Source organism: Panthera uncia (assembly GCF_023721935.1).
Source record: "Panthera uncia isolate 11264 chromosome C1 unlocalized genomic scaffold, Puncia_PCG_1.0 HiC_scaffold_4, whole genome shotgun sequence".
NCBI lineage: Eukaryota > Metazoa > Chordata > Mammalia > Carnivora > Felidae > Panthera > Panthera uncia.
Genome location: NW_026057585.1, coordinates 94600501 through 94620583, shown reverse-complemented (window position 1 = coordinate 94620583; position 20083 = coordinate 94600501). Strand labels below are relative to the sequence as shown.

Here is a 20083-nt window from a genome sequence, read left to right as displayed (position 1 = left end):
CGAAATATGTGCACAAAGGTCCATACCGGCATTATTCACAATAGCCCCAAAGTGGAAGCACGTGGCTGTTTCCATCAGTTGATGAATGGATACATCACGTGTGGTATTTGCATGGTGGAATATTATTTGATCATCAACGTGAATGGAGTACTCTAGCATGGACGAACCTTGAAAACACTGTTAAAGTAAAAGAAGCCGGTCACAAAAGATCACGTAGTATAGGATTCCATTCATATCAGATGTCCATAGAGACAGAAAATAGATGGGTGTCTGCTCGCGGGTGAGGGAATGGGGGGGGGGGATGGAGAGTGTCTGCTAATGGGGAAGGGGTTTCTCTGGGGGATGATAAAAATGTCCCCAAATTCGATAGTGGCGATTGTCAGACAACTCTGTGACTGTACTAAAAACCTCTGAATTGTATACTTTACAAGGGTGAATTTTATGGTATGTGAATTATACTGTTATAAAAACAAAGAGGAAGTTTTATGCACAAAGACAAAATCGTGCCCTTTTTTTCCCCCTAAGAATAAAAAATTGGAAGCAATCTAAATGTCAGCCACAAATGAAAGAAGAAAATGATGTGGCCACGGGATGGACTCTTAGCCATCCATTTAAACAATTTTTAACTCAATGCAGGAGTCCCTTCCGGCTTTAGTGCTGGAGACAGTCCCCTTCACAGTGACCCCATCTCTTTCTGAGCACCTCTCTAGTCGCTCACTTGGACGCTTCTTGGGTTTTGCTCTGTTTGGTTCGTTTTGACTCTGGTTTCCCTCCCTTGGTGCCTGAGACCAAGGTTCAGGTTCAGTGGGCTGAGCCTTCCATAACCATAACCATTCCATCTCTGGGAGAAAAGATACCTGTGTAATATTGGCCCCCCAAAATAACATAGAACCTTCCCTTAATTCTCCAGTATGGTCTATTCGTTTTCTGGGGCTGCTGGGACAATTGGAGCTTAAACAACAGGAATTTCTTGTGTCACAGTCTGGAGGCTGGAAGTCCAAGATCAAGGTAGGGCAGGGATGGTTTCTTGAGGCCTCTGTCCTTGGCTTGTGGGTGGCCATCTTCTCCCTGTGTCCTTGTTCTCACATGTCTTTCCTCTGTGTGTCTCTGTGTCCTCTCTTTACAAAGACACTACTCATGATAGATCCGGGCTTTCCCTAATGACCTTGTTTTGCCTTAATCACCTCTTTAAAGACCCCAACTCCAAACACAGTCTCTCGTACTAGGGGTGACATCTCCAATGTCTGAATTTTGGGAGAACACCATTCAGCCCATAACAAGCGGAGGCAGAAATCACGCTTTAAAAAAAGATAAATTATTAAGATATAGAGGAAATGGGAAGAAAGTACTATAAAAAATATGATTCGTCCCTCCCACCCTGGGCCACACCAGTCCTAGTTGGTTTAGGCTACAGCTCCTGCCTGACTTCTGTTTTGCCTTCATGAGGGTTTATCTGGGGGGGGGAGGGGTGACGTGTGGAGCGCGTACAGTTATCTCTAAGGTGTTCAGATCTTTCCATGCTTGAGAATAAAGCCCCAACTGACTCCCAGAACCCAAGAGAGAAAGAAGGGTTTCCCCCATCTTCCTAGCCCAGAATCTGCCACTTGAGTCTTCCTCTTCTGCACGAGGACTGACCTCTAAGGAAGACAACCTAGAAGAGATGGTCTCCTCCCCTCCCCCGCCACAAGGGCGTGGCTGCCGCCATTTCATTTCCCCCTTGTAGGTTCCTTGATGCCCTTGGAGGCCAATAGACCAGAGAAACACCACACGAGCTTCATCTAGCCCCCTTTCAGGCATTTTCATCAAGGGCTCAACAGTTTGAGGTTAGCCCCACCCACTGTCATATTTGATAATGAGCAAGTATTAACACAAGGAGATGTTACTGAATTAATGTGAAACAAAATAAGCGATCACATATCAACAGCAGAAATGAACTAATCTGTAGCCGGGGGGAATGTCTGAATCAAAAACAAAGGCTGTCAGATAATACCTTTTTTTTTTTTTTTTTTTGTCTTGCATTGTTTTTCCCATGAGTAGGTCCTGGGTGGGAGCCTCTTTAAGGTTCATTTTGAGGGGAGAGCGGGGGTAGGGGGGAAGGTGGATGGGATATGTTGGAGGAGAGCGGGAGACCCATTGACTCTCAGGAGTTGTTCTTTCTCCTAAAGTGGAAAGTGGGTGCAGGAGAGAAGAAACACAGAGGACAATGTCAATGAATGTCGGGACTGTTCTGGGCTGAAGGGCCAGTGTATTTTCCCATTAACATGATTGTTAGTGTCTGTGGAGCCAGCGAGGCCCGGAGAGCCCCCGAGTCCCAACTGCTTGGGAAACTAATTGCACAGAGCTCTGACCTTTTGCTTTAAATCATCTGCAAGTCCCAGGAAATTGTTTCAGGCATCCAGTGGTCCTTGGCCTCTTTCATTTCCAAATCCACGTTGAGAACTCGGTTTGCAGAAACTCTTCTCTGAATACCTTTTTTTTTTTTTTTTAATTTTTTTTTTCAACGTTTTTTATTTATTTTTGGGACAGAGAGAGGCAGAGCATGAACGGGGGAGGGGCAGAGAGAGAGGGAGACACAGAATCGGAAACAGGCTCCAGGCTCCGAGCCGTCAGCCCAGAGCCTGACGCGGGGCTCGAACTCACGGACCGCGAGATCGTGACCTGGCTGAAGTCGGACGCTCAACCGACTGCGCCACCCAGGCGCCCCTCTGAATACCTTTAATTTAGGGATGCCCTTTTCCTGGCAGTCGGCAAGAATGCTCTGTTACGGTGCCATATAAATCACCCATGGACGTGCCAGAGCAAATGGCTATAGAATGGATTGGTGTAATCAGTATAATAAGTCAAGCAGATAATCCACTCAGCAAACATTTGTCAAGTACCTACTAAGTGTGAGGCCACGGGAATGTGAAGATGCGTACCACGCCCCCGGCTTGCTCACGAATCGTGGGAGACCACACACTGTTTAGGGTCCGTGAGACCATCAGTGATGAGGCCCGGAAGCCTGGATGAGAACCCAGCCATTCACATACGAGGCTGTGGGAATAGATTCTGCCTCAATGAGTTGTTGTTGTTGTTGTTTTTCCCCCAATTTATAAAGTTGGATCTCGAGCTCATTAATTTTTGGCCTTTCTTCTTTTCTAACACGCAACATTAAGGCTCTACGTTTCTTTCTTTTTTTAAATTTTTTTTTTAACATTTATTTATTTTTGAGACAGAGAGAGACAGAGCATGAATGGGGGAGGGGCAGAGAGAGAGGGAGACACAGAATCGGAAGCAGGCTCCAGGCTCTGAGCCATCAGCCCAGAGCCCGACACGGGGCTCGAACTCGCGGACCGCGAGATCGTGACCTGAGCCGAAGTCGGACGCTCAACCGACTGAGCCACCCAGGCGCCCCACTACGTTTCTTTCTTTAGCAGCCTCCACATTTAAAAAAAAATAATATTTTTGACAGCTTGATCGAGAGGGAATTCACATACCATACAGTGAACCCATTTAAAGCAGACAATCCGGTGATGGGCAGGTGTATTCACAGAGTGGTGCAGCCATCCCCACGCTCAATATAACACCTGCCTCAAAGGGTCCTTTTGAGGACCAACTGAGATACTGTGTATAAAGCACCAGACTTCCGTGGGGGGCACCTCGTAGACATTTTTCTGCCGGCGGATATTCTTGCTGCTGCGTTTGGGGCTGGGGGCAGGGTAGATACAGCCACACTCGAGGGGACCTAAGGAGCACAGGGGCCCCGCTGCCTGGGTATCCTTACCAGATGGCAGTGACAGACTGTTCTCCTTCACAGCGAGGTGGGTGATTTTCCGGCCCCAATTTCAAGCCAAGTAACATGACTTGACAGGAGCCATTTGGGACTGATTTGGGTGGGTTAAACTCAAAACGGCATATTATTAGGCCTGGCCATTTCGCAACAACATGTTAACAAACCAACAAGCAATAACACACATCTGAGAGGAGCGATCGTTAAGCTAAATTTAGCTCCTCTTAGCCCTTATGGCTGGAGCCCACGAGAGAGGCCAGACATCCCTCTGGATGCTTCTCATTTGCTAAAGCACTCCAGCTGGCCCACGAGGGTGACGGCCAAGTGCACCAGGCGCCTTTCCTACCGCATGGATGCTCCCAACTACTGCGATCCTAGAGGGGAAAGGATAGGGGATCTGGACTCTTCCAATTTCCGTGTTGTTGTTAGAGTGTTTGTGTGCGTCTGAATCCCCAGGACAAACAGCGCTCTTGCGTTCGTTACCCTGGGCACAGCAACAATGTATAATCAAGGCTGGCCATTGTCTTTCCAATGGCCAACGAGCTCTTGACGCCATTGCTCCTGTGTGCGGCCAGGTAGGTGAGGGCTCTGGGATTCTGGTGGCTTTCGTGTTGGATGAAAACTTTGGCTGTGATTTCATAGATTCTCTTGGAATTTCAAATTAATGATTCTCCTTTTCCTGGTGCTAAATTGCCATACTCTGTGTTCTCCAATTAAAAAAAAAATTGGGGGGGTGGTGCCTAGGTGGCTCAGGCGGTTGAGCGTCCGACTTGGGCTCAGGTCATGATCTCACAGTCCGTGGGTTCAAGCCTGCGTTGGGCTCTGTGCTGACAGCTCAGAGTCTAGAGCCTGTCTTCGGATTCTGTGTCTCCTTCTCTTTCTCTGTCCCTCCCATGCTCCCTCTCTCTCTCTTTCTCAAAAATAAATAAAACATAAAAAAAATTAAAAAAAAATTTTTAACGAAGCCAAAACCTCCCTATTTTCAGTAAATCATGCTTTTGTTTCCCGCTTCAATACAGCAATCGATCATATACTTTAATGGACAAAGACAAGCAGAGATAATACCTTGTCTCTAGTTTTGGCAACATAGCAATTTTTAATCACTCTTGCTTCCCATCCCGCCACCCAGAAGTCTTTGAGGAGGCTGGGTCACATGGTGTCATTTTCTCTGTGTCCTTGCTGCCAGCTCTGTGAGCACCCAGAGCTCGGGAACCTGAAGTCTGAAAAGGGAGCTAGGGAATTTGCATTGACGATTCTTTTCCTGGTGGTAAATTGTAAGTCGGGGGGGGGGGGGGGGGGGGGGTTCTGTAGACCACTTGAGGGTGTTTTTGCCCCCTACAGGATATTTGCGTGGAGGTGGGTGGGCGTTACAGGCACCTGGTGGATGGAAGGCAGGGGTGTGGCCAGTCATGGTTCACACCAGCAGCGCCCCTCGCCCTCCAACAAAAAATTCTCAGGCCCCAGATGTCGCAGGTGCTTGAGGCTGAGGCTGGATCGCACGTGTGCTGGAGGGGACAGTGGTGGAGATCTGGGCCAGCTTGCCGTCCTGTGTGTCGGAGCCTCACCCGATGAGACTCAGACTTACAGACAGGCAGCATGGCCCCCGGTCAGCGTGTGAGCTGCAAACGGGAAAGGCCTGAGCCCGAGAGCAAGAGTCAAGGCTTGGATCCTAGTAATCTCTTGGCACAAACTGAATCAGCACAGAAAGGAAATGAGGGCTGGGGAGACAGGAAATGTCCGGGCAAGGACAGCCCCCGGGGAACCTGGGACCTCCGGTGCCCATGGGGGCACCTCTGTGGTTAGACAAGGGGGCCCGTGTTTCCCCATGAGTGCACGCACCCTCCCGATAGACGCAGTCGGCCCAGGGTACACGGGATAGAGGCAGGACACCGGACCTACCCTCTGATTTCACCTGGCAGGCCAACACGAGGGGGCCCTGCCTGGTTTTTCTTTCTACTCCTCGTGGGGACGCAGGAGGGGTGATGACGGTCCGCCCGAGATGAGACCTCTACTCCCCGAGACCCCGCTGCCACTGCCAGGGCTCGCTTCATCGGCACCCACAAACGTCCCTCTCTGGGGTCTCAGAATTCTCCTGTGTTCTGCTGTGTCCGTCTATGCCTAGACCGGGCTACGGGATCTCCTTTGACTGGAGCCAGCTTTGTGGGGTTCAGGGACGCTCCCTTTCTGTCGACTGAGGGGCAGGCTGGCGCTGGGCTACCACGAGTAGGACCCACACCTCACGAGTCCACGTCCCTGTTCCACCAAGACCGAGGGTATGACCTACAGAAAGAAAAAGAAAAAAAAAAAACTTTGAACTTCTCTGAGACTTCACTGTCTCGTCTATAAAGCGGGGATCACAGTGGCACCTTCCTCATCGAGTGGGTGGGGAAGTTGGGCGAAATCATAAACGTCAGGTGTTTAGCCAGGGTCCTGGCTGGGTGGAGGACGCTTCAAAGGACACGGCGCGAGGGCCTGTCAAAGTCTCCATCTGGTTGACGCCCCAGCAACCCCGGGCCGCGTGGTCTCTTGTCCCCCTCATTTGGCACCTGCAGAAAGCAACGCCCAGAGAGGTCACTGGTCTAGGAAGTGAAGAACCGGGACCGGAGCCCAAGCTTCTGGTTTCTGTCACGCTGTGGCCTCTGCCACGCAGCCTGGCTGTGTCTACACAGGTGCAAATGCCGTATGACCCAGCACTCCCACCGCTGGGCATACACCCAAAAGAGTTGAAATCAGGAGCTCGAAGAGGCATCCGCACTCCCATCTTTCTTACCGTATTATTTACAATAGCGAGGATACAGTAACAACCTGTGTGCATCACCAGATGAACGGATACAGAAAGCACGGTGCATACATACGATGGGATGTTATTCTGCCTTAAGAAGAAGGAAATCCTGCCATTTGAGACAACATGGATGATCCTGAAGGACGTTATGCTAAAGTGAAATAAGCGAAACACAGAAGGGCAAATCCTGCGTAACTTCACCTACAGGAGGTATCCTAAAATAGCCAGACTTACACACGCAGAGAACCCAACGGTGGTTGCCAGGGGCTGGGAGAGGAGGAAATGGGGAGTTTGGTTCCATGAATATGACGTCTCAGTTATACACGGTAAGTAAGTTCTAGAGCTCAACTGTGCAACACAGAGCCTAGAGTGGACAGTCCGCAGTTCAGAATTTAAGAGGGTAGACCTCACGTTAAGTGTTCTTGCCACAAAACAACAACAACAACAACAACAGAACAAAGCAAAAAGCTAACAGGGACACAAGAAAGCTCTGGGAGGTGCTGGATAGGTCTCTTACCTTGACTGTGACGGTGGCATCATGGGTATCTGCATACTCATGGACTCATGGGTGTCCAGACTCATCGCGTGTGCACGTGAAATACGTACAGCTCTTTGTGTATCAGTCATGCCTCAGTAAAGCTGCTAAAAATAGAGTGACTAGGTGGCTACCCCCTACCCTTGGCCTCAAGGGCACCGGGAGCCCTGGCTGCCTCCCCAGCCTCTCTCAGCAGCGAGAATCTCTCCTGCTGGCCCTGAAAAGTCCGTGTCGTCTCTTCTGGGCTGTACCGCTGAAGGCAGCCCGTAAATGCACATTGTATCTGGAAGACAGGAGCCGATGCAGATTACTAGGAGGGGCGCCTGGGTGGCCCAGTCGGTTAAGCATCTGACTCTTGATTTTGGCCCAAGTCACATTCTAACGGAGAGTTTGAGTCCCGCGTGGGGCTCCATGGTGCAGGTGCGGAAACTGCTTGGGATTCTCTCTCTCTCCCTCTCTCTGCCCCCCGCCCCCTCTCGCTCCCTCTCTCTCATCATAAATCAATACACTGAAAAGAACTAATAATAAATGTTGTTGTTAAAAGAGGTTAGCCCTCATTTCTTCACCAAGTAGTTCTTGCCTGTCTGCTGTGAGCCAGCGTCTGGGCTCCCCCTTCCTGTGCTCTGACTCAGGGAATCCTTCCTCCCCATGTGTGTGCATGTGTGTGTTTGGGGGTGGGTGGGGTGGGAATGGGCATTCTTCCCATTTTACAGATGAAGAAAGAGAGGCTCAGAGACAGACTTGGTCAAGATCGTAGTGGATGGGGGAGGTGCTCTAGAAGCAGGAAGGGAGTCAAGTGGGCCGTGAGAGAAACTTTGAACTCCCGGCAAGAGTCAGAAAACAGAAGAACTTGCTTTTCTTAACGCCTGTCTTTGAAAGGTAGTCCAACTTTTTGAAAGCATCGCATGATACCGCCTTTATTATCTATCCCCTCCTGTCCCCACTGCCTCCAAAGTGCACAGACCTTCCTGACCTGTAGATGACGGTTGCGATTCCTACACGGACCAGCTGCTGGGAGGCCCCGAGATCGTTTGCACAAGTCATTTGTCTAATTGGACTCTGCCCTGTTTTCTGACCTGTTGCTGCACGAAATATCATCTTAACGAGGCTTTCCAGAAAGGGTGGCCTGCGTCCACGTTTTCCTTTGGCCACAAACACTCGGATTTTCCCTGAAGATAAGTCACAGTCCTACACTTAAAATTTATCGTAAGCAGTAGGGAAGGAAACGAATCCAAAGAGTGTAAACTTTCCAACCAAGAAGAGAATTACACAGATGAGCAGATCGTGTCTCAGTGTATAGGGGCCAGTTGTGAAAAATGGTTCATGGATGGGAAATACATGGAAACCACCACGTGAAGCAAGAGAGCGAAGTCAGGTTGTCCGAAGCTTGCTTTCTTGTAAGAAAGAACTTGCACGAGAACTGCCTTCCAGCATATGTGATCACCATTTTCAAGGAAGGATTAAAAAAAAAAAAAAAAAAAAAAAAAAAAACCACCTGAAAAAAATTAGTATTTATTCGAACAACAAATATTTACCGAGTGCTCACTTTGTGCCAGCTGGGATTAGAGCGTTGAACAAAGTAGACGAAGTCCCTGCTCTTGTGGGGCTTGTATTTGGGTGGGGAAATGAGGGAACAGAAGGCTAGAAACTAAAGCATACTATTTCAAGGGCGATTGGAGCTAAGAGCACAAACCAGCAACGGGCAGGGCTGTGTGTGATGGAGACCAGGTACAGGGGAAGCGCAGAGCTGGCTTGAACTTTGAGCTCGTGCTAGCTCACGTTGTCCCCAGCCCCCGCTGTCTCTGATTTCTGGAACCAGCTTCCTCTGGCATCTCACACCACACATCCTTTCTCTACCAGAACCTGCCCCGTGTAGAACACAAGCCCTCTCTCTCCATCTCCCAAAACAAATACGCAAAAAACCAACCCCACAAACAAAGAAGCCAAATAAAACGAAAGAATACCTCACCTAAGACATTTGTAAATGGCAGACATTTCTGAGGCGCTCAAGTGACAAAGGAGATCCCTTGACAACAGCAGGGGGTCCACAGCCCCACACTGGACATCAGTCACGAGTCCTGCCAGCACCCGCCCCCCACCCTGTGGGCCTCCTGCCTCATTGCTCAGAACACGCCCTTCCCAGGCCCCCTACCCCCACTGCCACCATACACACACCCTGTGTTTTGTTTTCTGTCTGGTTCTCCTTTGTTTGAAACTGTATCTCTTCTTGACCTCTCTCTAGAAATTCAGCCCCATTGCTTTTTTTTTTTTTTTTTTTTTTTTGAGAGCAAATTCATCCTTTCCTCTCGCTGCACCTGCACACAGCTGAAGCGTCAGTAAGGTGCTCGGCTGACCTTCAGTAAGGTGCTCGGCTGACCTTCGGATGCCTGAGCAAGCCCTGCCCCTTCCCACCGGCAGAAGGTAAATTTTCCTTCATGTTATCTTTCCCTCCAGTCTCTAGGAGGAGGAGGAGAAGAGAATGGAGCGAATCATTGTAACATCGACAAAAAACAAACACACAAAAAAACAACTTATACTCCATTGAGATCACAATGGCAGCTCCTCTGGGTTCTGGTCCCACATGGCTCTTCTCCTTGACACAGTAGTTCTCCGGATGAAGTTGGGAGAAAAGGAAGCCTCCAGTGCTGTGCTGGGAATTTGCACGTAGTCAACATACTGTATTGTACGCTTAGAAATTTGTTAGGAGGACTACCCTACGACCCAGCCATTGCACTACTAGGCATTTATCCAAGGGATACAGGTGTGCTGTTTCGAAGGGACACATGTACCTCCATGTTTATAGCAGCACTATCGACAATAGCCGAAGTATGGAAAGAGCCCAAATGTCCATCGATGGATGAACGGATAAAGAAGACCTGGTATATATACACAACGGAGTATTACTCGGCAATCAAAAATAATGAAATCTTGCCATTTGCAACTACGTGGATGGAAATGGAGGCTATTATGCTAAGTGAAATTAGTCAGAGGAAGACAGAAATCATATGACTTCACTCACATGAGGACTTTAAGAGACAAAACAGATGAACATAAAGGAAGGGAAACAAAAAGAATATAAAAACAGGGAGGGAGACAAAACAGAAGAGACTCATAGGTATGGAGAACAAACTGAGGGTTACTGGAGGGGTTGTGGGAAGGGGGATGGGCTACATGGGAAGGGGCGTTAAGGAATCTATTCCTGAAATCATTGTTGCACTATATGCTAATTTGGATATAAATTTTAAAAAATAAAAAATAAAATTTAAAAAAAATTAAAAAGAAGAAATTTGGTATGAGGGTAGATCTCATGTTACCTGTTCTTGCAACAATAAGGATAAACAAAGAAACAAATGAAAGAATTGGCCAGCTCTCCGGGCCGGTTTGTAAAGGAGAGTCTGCACTTGTCTCTAGGGCCAACCCTACTTATCTCTGTGTAAATTTAAGATAAGGTCTGAGCTCCTCGAGAAGGGAAAGGAGTCCCCCATCTCCGTCTGGAAAGAATGGGGAAAACCGTGTAAATGGGCATGTTCTGAGCCACGTCGGATGTGGAGCCCTGACGTCCCGATGTGACAGAAGGTGGATGCGGTTAGCCCGTGATCACGAACCCGCATGGCCACACACAGCCCGGGAGGCAGTCCGAGATGGACGCGTGGAGTCACGCGTCCCAGATTTGCCCAGTCAATCCATGCTCGTTGTTAAAATAATGCAAACGGTCATTAAACAGAGAAAAAGAATGATAAGAACTCCCCTGTGATGTGGCCGCTGTAAGAAACAGTATAACCTCTTGGGGGTGTGCACCCTCCTTTCATTCCTTGGGCACTTCCTCTGGCCTTGAGACACTTGAGCTGTCTGTTCCCTCTGCCTGGAACGTCTTTCCTCTGGGTCTGTGGGTACCCGGCTTCTGCCCCTCATTCCGGCCTTGCTCGAGTGACGCTTCATCAGGAAAGCCACCTCTGGCCAACTTCGTTTAAAGAAGCAACCCGCCTGCCTGGCCCCACAGGGACTCTGATCTATTCGGTTTACTTCATTGTACATCTCCCTGTCTGAAATTACGTTCTTCAGCGACTTACTCATGCAAATAACTTTTTGTTGAAGGCTTATTATGTGCCAGGCACTATTTATTCTAGGTTCTGGAGATACAGCGGGGAACAAAACAGACCAAATGCCTGTCTTCATGGAACTGACATTCTCATGGGAGGTGGCAGACAGTGAGGAAAGTGACTGGGTTCTATGGGATATAGAGAGGGTGAGAGGTGCGTGGGGGAAAGGGAAGCCAGGAAGGGAGGAGGGAGCGCTGGTGTGGAGTGGTTGCAGCTTTAAGCAGGGAGATCAGGGGGGAGGTCTCCCTGAAAAGGCAGTTTGGGGCTAGGAAGAGCATTCAAGGCAGAGAGCAGAGCGAATGCAAAGGCCCTGAGGCAGGAGCGTAAGAAAATCAAGAAGCCGGAGTGCCTGGGGCAGGGTGAGCAGGTAGGGAGGGGGTGATGTCAGATAAGCAGGGGGAGAAGAGGGTGAGTGCAGATGAGGTAAAGCCTTGTAAGGCAGTGGAGGTATTGACGTTTATTTTGAGCGAGAAGGGGGCAATTGGAGCGTGTGAACAGAGGTGTAAGTTGATCATCCAGAATCTGTGTTTCTGGCTGCTGTGTTGAGAATGGGCTGTGGGAAGGCAAGGAAGGGCTGGAGAATGTTGAGGAGGCTCTGGCCTATACCCGGGCAGGAGTACACGTGTCCACATTCACATGCACATACATGCATACTTTTGCAATAACACAAACCTGTGTGCATATAACCTGTTATTTTTTTTTAGATTTTTTTTAACGTTTATTTATTTTTGAGAGAAAGGGAGACAGAACGTGAGTGGGGGAGGGGCAGAGAGAGAGGGAGACACAGAATCTGAAACAGGCTCCAGGCTCCCAGCCATCAGCACAGAGCCCAACGTGGGGCTCGAACCCACGAACCGCGAGATCATGACCTGAGCCGAAGTCGGACGTTGAACCTCCTGAGCCACCCAGGCGCCCCTCATTCACCTGTTCTATTACAGTGCCCCTTACTTAATATGTCATCCACATCTTTCCATATTAATAAATGTGGAGCTGTGTAACATTTCAATGTGTTCTTAGTACCCCCTTGCACGGACGTACCATAATTCACCTAGCCAGTTTTGAGTTAAACACCTTGGCATTCCACATTTTTCACTGTGAAAAGCGGTCCTTCAGGGAACGTTCTTGAACACACATCCCCGAACACTCATTTATCCCAGGATTTCTCCGAGATGGAGTCCTAGAAATAATTGTCAGGTCAAAGGCTGTAAGTAGTTGAAGGCTTTGGATGCACGTTCCCAGATTGCCTGGAAGAAAAGGTATGTACCAGGCAAGGCGCATTCCCTCCAGCTGTGTCTCTCACCCCGGTCCCAGTTTGGTATTATCGCTGTTTTTCTTCTTTGCTAATCTGATAGATCAAACTGCGGTATTTTTGTTATTTATTACCATTTCGTGGCTTTGCACCTATATTATTTGGGCTGTTGGTCTTTTCTAAAATTAACATTAAGAGCATTTCATATCTTGGGGCGCCTGGGTGGCGCAGTCGGTTAAGCGTCCGACTTCAGCCAGGTCACGATCTCGCGGTCTGTGAGTTCGAGCCCCGCGTCAGGCTCTGGGCTGATGGCTCGGAGCCTGGAGCCTGTTTCCGATTCTGTGTCTCCCTCTCTCTCTGCCCCTCCCCCGTTCATGCTCTGTCTCTCTCTGTCCCAAAAATAAATAAAAAACGTTGAAAAAAAAATTTTTAAAAATAAAAATAAAAAAAAAAGAGCATTTCATATCTGAAAGGCATTGTCAAAAATGTTGCAGATTTTTAAGGATTTTTTTCATACATTTTACTTTTTTTAGAAATTATAAAATATTGGGGCACCTGGGTGGCTCAGTCGGTTGGGCCTCCGACTTCGGCTCAGATCATGGTCTCAGGGTTCGTGGGTTCGAGCCCCATGTCGGGCTCTGTGCTGACAGCTCGGAGCCTGGAGCCTGCTTGGGATTCAGTGTCTCCCTCTCTCTCCGCCCCTCCCCCGCTCACGCTCTGTCTCTCTCTCTCTCTCTCAAATATAAACATTAAAAAATTAAAGAAATGATGAAATATGGTATACTTATAAAATACATGGCACACTTATGAAAAGTATAAAGAATAAAATAAAGCAAACTCTTGTGTCCCCATCGCCCAGTTTAAGGAATGGAACTTTTCTGGTCCCATGTTTGCACCCCCCTCCCTCCCGCAAGCCAAACTAATCCCCCTCCCGAATTTGATGTTGTTGGTTCTCTGGCTGTTCCTTATAGTTTCAGCGAACGCATAGGACCTGCTAAACAATGCAGTTTGATTTTTGCCAGGTTGTGTGCTTTGTGTAAATAAAATCATATGGTGTGCATCATTCATGACCTGTTATTTTCAAACACTGTTATGTGTGTGAGTTTCCTCCATACTGAAGCTGAACTGTGGTTCACCTGTCCTCCTGGTACGAGAAGGATCAGTCACGCCCTTGACTTGTGTATCTTCTTGCTGCTGTACGTGGGGACGGCTGCTCTAAGTATCGTTGCTTAGCCTTCCCAGTGCACCTGTGCAGAAGTTTCTCTAGATGTGGGATTTCTAAGTCCCAAGGAATGCATATCTGAAAATATACTAGCTTAGGCTGAATCTTTTTCCAGAGTGTTTTTTTTTTTTTAACAAATATGTATTTTGGTAGGCAGTGTATGAGATTCCTGATTTGTCCACATCCTTGCCAAGATAGACTTATTTTTCCCTAATCTCGTGCACATGAAATGGGAAAAGACAAGGAACATTTTTTATTTAAAAAAAAATACAAACTCTTAGAAGAGGTAGCCAGATAAAGAAAATCTTGTGGATTTAAAAAACTATTGATTTGTTTGTTTGTTGTAATGTTCTCGGAATACTAAGAAGGCAAGCTAACAACACTTCCTTTTCATTAAGCTGAAAATGATCAGAACTTTTGTTAGAAATGGAGGTAATTTTAAGGCCAGAAAAAGCAAGCTATCTAGGGGACAATTTGCAGGAAGAGATGGTTACACTGTTAATAAGCTGAATACTCTCCTCTTTGGAGTTGTGGATAAGATCGGTGTTAAAAGGCGCTACCAGAAAGGTAAAAGAAATCCCCAAACTAATTTCTTCTGGACCTGTTTTAAAAACATTCAATTTGCCTTGGTACAAGAAGGGAATGGGTAGATCCATAGGTAAAGGAAATGTGTTATCTCGTGCTCTAGGAAGTACTTGCTGATAAATACCTATGAAATGGAACCATGTGAGGGGCGCCTGGGTGGCTCAGTCGGTTGAGCGTCCGACTTCGGCTCAGGTCACGATCTCGCGGTCCGTGGGTTCGAGCCCCGCGTCGGGCTCTGTGCTGACCGCTCGGAGCCTGGAGCCTGCTCCATGTTCTGTGTCTCCCTCTCTCTCTCTCTCTGCCCCTCCCCTGCTCTCTCTCTCTCTCTCTCTCTCTCTCAAAAATAAATAAATAAACATGAAAAAAAAAGAAACGGAGCCACGTGAGTAGTGTGTACCTTCTAGATTTAGATTCTTTGTATGCGGATTTCTTTGTAGCACAGTTTTACTTTGCACGTGTGACAGGTTCATGAAAAGTGAAAATCGTTCAGAATGTTCTAAGGCATTTCAGCACAACCGCTCACCTTTCTGTTTGTTTTGTTTTTTGTTTTTTCCTGGCGATAACTCTTCTGCCTATTGGCCTGCCAAACATCTGGCCCACGTGTGCGGGGAACCGGCCGTGCTTGTAACACACATTTCAGCTGGGAGGTGCAGGGCCTGCTGGCAAAATGCATAAGCTAATTAGGCTTGAACTCCAACGCGATCGGTCCTCGTTTCTGCAAATGTAAAATGCCACTCTCAATCTATTGTGTTTTCTTCCCCGGTCGAAAAGCGTTCACGAATTAGTGGGTCTCGAAAGCCAGTGATTTCACTGGCACAGGTTGACCGCACCGATCCTCCCGGGCTCCTGGCTGCCATACGCAACCCTTGCTGATCGCCCTTGGGACTTTATGTTGGGAGCAATATGTTGGCATAGGGAGAGGAACATGGGAGTTGTGGACAGAAGACATGGGTTCTAGACTCTTACAAATGAGTTGCATGACTTTGAACAGTCTCCTTCTCTTTCTAGGCTGGTGTTTTCTCATTTGTAAAGTGAGGGCGCTGGGCGTTTTCACTGAATACATTTTTTAGCGTCTTCTATGTGACCGGAGCCAAAGTAAAAATTGATAATAATGATAATAATAATAGTAATGATAATAATAAAAAATACATAATAGAAAGCATGGTCTGTGCTCATTAGGACGTCTGCGATTTGGAAACAAACAAGAAAGATGAATGAGGCAGTTGCAACATGGCGAGATGACCAGAGGGTGTGAATGTAGCAGAGCAACATGAGGCCCAGCCCAGTTCAGAAGAAGTCAAGGAATGCTTCTTCAGGGGGTAGCATGTTACAGAACCTTGCAGAATAAAGAAAAAGTCAATTGGAAAGACTAGGATGGGGGAAGAATACCACCTGACCGGAGAATATCTGCCAAGACTGGAAGCGGGACAAAAAATTGCTACACGGGTGGTACTCTTACAACATGGCGCCCGATGCTTTGACACTGTCCCTTCCCATGAATCTGGGAAGGCATATACATGTGGTGTAAGCAGTGCTGTATGAAGCTAGATCATGATTATTCTATCTTGTTCGCTGGGACATTTGCCCTTGGAGCCTTGAGGACGTGTAAGAAATCCAGCTAGCCCAAGGCCTTCATGCTGTGAAGAAGCCCAAGCTAGCCATACAGAGAGGCCATCAGTAGGCATTCTGTTCGGAAGTCCCAGCTGAGCCCAGCTCTTGTGTGCACAGTGCCTAGGCACCAGATGTGTATAAGCAAAGAAATCTCTACAGGACTCCAACCTCACATGAGTCCCATCTTGCCTGTGGAAGCCAACGAAATCACGAAGTACAGACAAACCACCCCGCACTGTGATGTCTCTGAACTCCTAACCCACAACATCCATGAGCATCCAATAGTTGGTGCTGTATACCATTAGGTTTTGGGGTGGTTTGCTATGCAGAAAGAACAGGAACAGCTCTCAATAGCTCTAAAATTTCGTTATTCTGTAAAACCCAGATATAGCCTCCCGTTCTTCAAAAAGTAAGCTCTAAATACGCAGACCTTTGGTTTGAAGAAAAATGGCTGTAGCAACATTGAGAAAGCCGCTAAATTGGTTTAACCCCAAAAATAATCTATGAGTTCGCACAACGGGGAAGGTCAAGGTATGGATCCAGCACCCGAGGACCCAGGTTCTCAGGTGATGATTGGAATCTAATTCTCCCCGATTCTGCATCCTGCTTTGTTCTGTGTGGTCCTCATTTCCAGGCAGGTGCTCCCCAGGTAAGGGTGTGATGGCCGTGACCAGCCCCTACCCACAAAAAGAGACCATCTCTTCCCTGGGCATTTCAGCCCATCTCTCAAGGTTGACTGATATTCACTGGCCTTGACTGGACCCCAGCTCAGATTCTATACCTGCCTTTCACCCATGACTACGGCCACGAGAAAGCAGTACCCTGATTGGCCCTGGGCCACATTCCTACCTTTGGAGCCAGAAGATGCTTATGACTTCCTAACAGGGGAAGAAATGAAGTTGCTACTTCTTGTATTCTCAGAAGGATAAATAGATACTCACTCAGAAAACAGAGATCCCCCGAGGGAGACATTTCTTTTTCCCTTTTGGCATGACCTGACATGACTCAGGCTTCATAGACCTTCATAGACCTGTTACAGGTTTTGTAAACACCAAAGTAACAGTTATGCCTCCAAGTCCTAGACTTACTCAGTGTTGAGGATTCTTGACCCCCATTCCTTTTGTTACTCTCTGTTTTATCATTGTTAATTAATAAACATTCCTGAATCTTAATGATGGGTTCTTTGATGCATGCTTTTATTCAGCACTAAAAATTGAAACGCCATGTCCAAATTTCCTTCCAGAAAATAGTCTGTTATTAAAGAGAAAATATTTCGTTTCCAAATAAACTCTCCCAACCATTCTGTTTTACTCAAATAATGCAACATAAAGCCCCAGGCTCTGTATACATGGGCCTTTTCCACATGTTCTTTTCCTGGCAGAGTCTTCATGTTCAAGCTTATCATCAACTTCAGGATTCCAGAACATGTGCGCATAAGATCTAGGACTTTTCCTTGGGGCCAATCAATAAAGTGGAACAAAAAAAACCACCTGGTGTCAACAAGACATTCAAAAGATACCTTATACATAATGGATAAAAGATGCAGAAGAAACAGAGATCTAAGGAGGGAAAGAGACAGCTCACATCATGGAAAGCATAGTGTGAGAATTAGAAGCAAATAAAAGCACGTCTTCCCTTCTAGCACGCTCCATGCCGCATCATGAACGTAAAGCAGCAAGCGGGGAAGCTCCTGGCCCTGGTATTAAATCTCATCTACGTGAGCTATGTCTGTGTGATTCCTCGGCACATAAATCTGGTATCTTCCTCATTGCAGAGATCCCAGGGTTTTTACCAACAGAAGTCACAACACTGGCAGGGCTCCTGGGGGGGCTCCTGACCTCAGCTCAGATCCTGATCTCGCGGTTCGTGGGCTCGAGCTCCACGTTGGGTCCTGTGCTGACAGCACAGAGGAGCCTGCTTGGGATTCTGTCTCTCCCTCTCTCTGCACCTTCAAAATAAATAAATAAACTTGAAAAAATGAAAAAGAAAAAGTCCCACAACGCTGGCATTAACTGTTGATCTGTTGTGACGGGTTCTCGTTTTAGATGATAAGCCTGATTGAGATAAAAGTACCTCAATCTTAGAAAGCTCTCAAGCATTCTCCTCCCCCGGGACCACCTTGTTCTTGCCATCACCTCCGGGCAGGCCATGTATCTTCCCTCTCTCATTGGGTGGTCCCTTCTCTGTCCTGTTGGATCCCCCCTCACTCTGGTAGAAGAGGGAGAGGGTCAGAAGCAGCCGTCAGGTTGGCTCAGACTCCATATCGGACATTCTGGCAGGGAGGGAAGGGAGTCTGCTCTGCCTTTCTAGGAATCCTCTTCAGCCGGGTCTGGGAAGACTCAGAAGGCCAACTTGACCTTGGGGTGCGTCCAGGGACATCCAGGCCTAGCCTGGATTTCTAGGGCTCTCACGAAGGGGAAGTTCCAGTTGCTCGAACGGCTAGACAGTCTCCAGGAAGGGAGGATAGCCCAGCTTGGCCAGAGGAGCCAGGACCTCCACACAGGGGCGGCGGTGAGAGGGAATTGAGCGGCCCCTTCCTTGTGTTTATATTGTATGTTTGTATCTGTGTTGTCCAGTATGATTTTATCTAAAAATGTGTTTTTCAAGCTAGAAACTATTTTCTAAGGCTCTGGATGGCCCTAAGGGGTGTCTGCTCTGTCTGGTTTCCATCTCAGTCGCAGAGGTGGACACGGTAGCCCCCATGTTATTTGCAGATCTCTTACCTCAATAGTAACAAGCTGATGGGTAAATGTGGAGTCCATGCTGCCAATATGGTTTGTCTACAACCGAATCTCATTACCTTGGCCTTAATTACAGGCCAGAATGTGAGTGACGGTGCAGTTTTCCTGGATCTTTTTTTCAGAAAAACAAGTAACAAGGAACTTTAACTTCTACCACTGCCCTCTTAATTACACTGACCTCCTGTCTGTTTCTCAGACATGCCAAAGCCTTTCGGACCCCAGGGCCTTTGCTCACACTGTTCGCTCCACCTGGAACACGCCTTTCCCCGGGGGACTCATGCTCACCCTTCAAGCGTTAGTTCAAGGGTCACTTACTCTGGTCTGTCTGTCGGTGTAAGCCCCACCCCATCCCACTTATTCTCGCTCACATGCTCCGTGTATCTTCTTCATAACATGCAACAGGTAGTGTAACTATCTTGTTGGTTGGTTTGCTTGATATCTGCCCATCCCCCAGGGCCTGTGGGAAGGTCAGGTCTGGGAGAGCAGGTGCGTTCCCTCTCTGGTTCACCGCCGGGTCTGTCCCTTGTGCCTGGGACAGTGCCTGGTGCACGGTGTGCGCTCAGTGAATCTGCATTAAGTACACGAGCACCTGAGAAAGGGGCCAAGGCAAGGTCCCATGAGGAAAGCGTCTGGCTAGTGGCACTGGTTTCAAGTCCTCTGGCATTGCTAGGGGCCACGTGAGCTGGTGGCTGCTCTCCGGTGGGTTCGGTTAGGGCCACGTTGTGTGCAAGCTAGGACCCGCGAGCACAGGGGACAGTGGGTCTCCAACCAGTTCTTCATGCTCCTCTTTCATCAAAAACAACCTCTCACCAGGCAGGAAGGGAATAGATGCTCGTTCAGCACCCACATTGCGTCATGAACACTCACCTTGTTAATTCTCAGAGCCCGCCAGCGAGGGGGCGTGTCCCCATCCCCACTCTGCAGGTGACGGCCCAAAAGCTTGCAGAAGCCAGATGTCTTGGCAGGGGGCACACAGCCGGGGTGTGAACGGCACCCGTTGGCTCAGAATTGGCGCCCACTTCCGTCCGTTACTGAAGCCCGTACCCCCTGCTCTATAACGTCATGCCCGAGTCTCCCGTCGGGAAACGTGTGAGGCTTGTAAACTTTGTCATCTCTAGTGGAACCAGGTCGCCCCTGGTTTCACCGCGATGTTTTCTTCTGCCCCTTTGTGTGTACCCAGAGCTTTCATTGCTCTCTAGCTGGGTGGTCCTGGGCAGGTTACTTAACCTCTCTGAGCTTTAGTTTCCTTACCTATAAGGAAGTGCGAGGACGAACATACTTAGACACGTACCTGGTGGGTGTTAGCTACCGTAATAGTGAGTTAGAATAAGTCATGTTGATTGCTTCACCAACTCCACGTCGGAATGTCAAGGCTTTAACACAACAGAAGTCTGTGTCCCCCGCCTCTCGCAATCCAGGCTGGGTCAGTGGAGAGGGGCTCGGCCCCGCACAGACACGGGGGCTCCGGGCTCCTTCCGTCGGGCGCTTT

General features: G+C 48.2%; 1 long non-coding RNA gene across 2 annotated transcripts; it reads right to left on the bottom strand.

Annotated features, from left to right (window-relative positions):
• Positions 1-4845: 4845 nt before the first annotated feature.
• On the bottom strand, positions 4846-19815 carry LOC125913088 (uncharacterized). 2 transcript variants are annotated; one of them, XR_007454920.1, is made up of 4 exons: positions 19462-19815; positions 17692-17801; positions 14766-14901; positions 4846-6049 (listed from the first exon to the last, which is right to left on the bottom strand). It is a non-coding gene; the product is annotated as an uncharacterized LOC125913088 (long non-coding RNA). The 2 variants fall into 2 exon arrangements; XR_007454919.1 differs by having other exon boundaries at positions 14766-14898; positions 19462-19799.
• Between the last annotated feature and the right edge of the window lie 268 nt (positions 19816-20083).